The 2,989-nt window shown below is 48.8% G+C and overlaps 1 protein-coding gene across 1 annotated transcript in view; it reads right to left on the bottom strand.

Annotated features, from left to right (window-relative positions):
- ATP6V1B1 (ATPase H+ transporting V1 subunit B1) overlaps positions 1 to 2,989 on the bottom strand; it is a 26,593-nt gene that overhangs the window by 23,252 nt on the left and 352 nt on the right. The window lies entirely within an intron of this gene.

Raw genomic sequence — 2,989 nt, 5'->3', positions numbered from 1 at the left:
AAACAAAGAGAGAGATATAAGGGGATATGGGGTTGTGGAGGTCTATGGAGGCTATTTGGGGGTATGGGGCGGCCTAGGGGGGGATATGGGGTTAATGGGTAAGAGTTTTGGTCAATTGGGTAGCAATGGGGGCAATGGGTAAGTAGTGGCTATGGGGTCTATGGGGGCGGGATGGGGTAATGGGGGCTAAGTGGGGTCTATGGGGCTAGTGGAGGCAAATGGGGGCTAATGGCCGGGTGCTATAAGGGGTTATGGGGGCTATGGGGGCGCTAGTGGGGTAATAGGTAACATCTGGGGGTAATGGGGGCAATGGGATTGGGGGATATGTGGATATGGGGTCAATGAGTCTATTGGGGCAATGGGTTATGGGGGATATGTTGGTTTAGGGGGCTAGTGGGGGGTATGGGTAATTGGGGGTATGGGTAATGAGGGCATGGGGTATAGGGGGACCCATAATGGGGTTATGGGGCTATGGGGTAATGGGGGCTAATGGGGGGCATGGGGGTAATAGGGGGTCAGTGGGGGGATGGGGGCTATGCGGGGGTATGGGGGTATGGGGCGTGGGGTAATGGGGCCTATGGGGGTAATGCGGGAATGGGGGGCTATTGGGGGAGTTTTGGGGGATATGGGGCAGTGCGGGTGGCTTTATGGGGCAATGGGGGGAATGGGGTAATGGGGGTATGGGTAATGGGGCCCGCCCCTGAAATGGGTGATGGGGCCTATGGGGGCATGGGGGTATGGGTGGCAGTGGGTAGTGGGGGATAAATGGGGGCTATAGGGGTAGTGGGGGGCAATGGGGAAATGGGGTCAATGGGGTGTCAATAGGGGAAGGATGGGGAGGATGGGGGGGAATTGGGGGGAGGTATATGGGATATATGGGGTATATGGGGTATATGGGGTATATGGGATTATATAGGGGATATATGGGGTATATGGGGTATATGGGGTATATGGGGTATATGGGGTATATGGGGTATATGGGGTATATGGGGTATATGGGGTATATGGGATATATGGGATATATGGGATATATGGGGTATATGGGGTATATGGTGTATATGGGATATATGGGGTATATGGGGTATATGGGATATATGGGATATATGGGATATATGGGATATATGGGGTATATGGGGTATATGGGGTATATGGGGTATATGGGATACATGGGGGATATATGGGATATATGGGATATATGGGGTATATGGGGTATATGGGGTATATGGTCTATATGGGATATATGGGGTATATGGGGTATATGGGATATATGGGATATATGGGATATATGGGGGATATGGGATATATGGGATTAATGGGGGCAATAGGGATGATAGGGGCAATGGGGGTAGTGGGGGGGATGGGGCCAATGGGGGCAATGATGGAGTGGAGGGGGGTTATGGGGTGGTTATGGGTTGGGGAGGGCTATGGGGCAGGGGTGGGAGGGTATGGGGTTATAGGGTGGTTATGGGGTGGGGGGGTTTATGGGGTTGTTATAGGGTTGTTATGGGGTTATGGGGTGGCTATGGGGTTATAGGGTTGTTATGGGGTTATATGGTTGTTATGGGGTTATGGGTTGTTATGGGGTTATGGGTTGTTATGGGGTTGTTATGGGGTTATAGGGTTGTTATAGGGTTGTTATAGGGTTTTTATAGGGTGGTTATAGGGTTGTTATAGGGTTGTTATAGGGTTGTTATGGGGTTATATGGTTGTTATGGGGTTATGGGGTTGTTATGGGTCTATAGGGTGGTTATAGGGTGGTTATGGGGTTATAGGGATGTTATGGGGTTATAGGGTTGTTATATGGTTATGGGGTTGTTATGGGGTTGTTATATGGTTATGGGGTTGTTATATGGTGGTTATATGGTTATAGGGTGGTTATAGGGTTGTTATATGGTTATGGGGTTGTTATGGGGTGTTATGGGGTTATAGGGTTGTTATATGGTTATAGGTTGTTATGGGGTTATAGGGTTATATGGTTATGGGGTTGTTATATGGTTATGGGGTTGTTATAGGGTTGTTATGTGGTTATGGGGTTGTTATGGGGTTATAGGGTTATATGGTTATGGGGTGTTATGGGGTTGTTATGGGGTTGTTATATGGTGGTTATATGGTTATAGGGTTGTTATGGGGTTGTTATAGGGTTGTTATGGGGTTCTGTGGTTCCCGTACCTGCACTATGGCCTTATTTCCCGCCACCTCCAGCACCTGCCCACAGCGCTGGGAGCCGTCGGGGAGCGAGAAATGGACGATCTCAGAGTATTGAGCCAACTGACAACGGGGAAACCAGTATGGACCGGTATGGACCGGTATAAACCGGTATGGACCGGTATAAACCAGTACAGACCACTATAGACCAGTATAAACCGGTATGGACCAGTATAAACCAGTATGAACCGGTATGGACCAGTATAAACCAGTACAGACCACTATAGACCAGAATAAACCAGTATGGACCAGTATAAAACAGAACAGACCAGTATAAACCAGTATGGACCAGAATAAACCGGTATGGACCAGTATGGACCGGTATGGACCAGTATGGACCAGTATGGACCAGTATAAACCAGTATGAACCACTATGGACCAGTATGGACCAGTATAGAGCAGTATGGACCAGTATGAACCAATATGAACCAGTATAGACCAGTATGGACCAGTGTGGACCAGTATGAACCAGTATAAACCAGGAAAACCAGTATGGACCAGTATAAACCAGTATGGACCAGTATGAACTAGTATAGACCAGTATGGACAAGGATGGACCAGTATATCCCAGTATAAACCAGCATAAACCAGTACGGACCAGTATAAACCAGTATAAAGCGGTATAAACCAGTACAAACCAGCACAACCCAGTACACACCAGTCCCTCCCCATTACCCCATAGCCCCCATAGCCTCCATATCCCCCATAGCCCCCATTGCTCCCATAGCCCCATAGTGCCCCATAGGTCCCACTGTTCCCCCCCATTACCCCCCATAGCCCCATA

The sequence above is a fragment of the Coturnix japonica genome (genome assembly GCF_001577835.2).
Source record: "Coturnix japonica isolate 7356 chromosome 4 unlocalized genomic scaffold, Coturnix japonica 2.1 chr4random350, whole genome shotgun sequence".
Lineage (NCBI taxonomy): Eukaryota > Metazoa > Chordata > Aves > Galliformes > Phasianidae > Coturnix > Coturnix japonica.
This window is presented reverse-complemented; position numbering and strand designations above follow the sequence as displayed.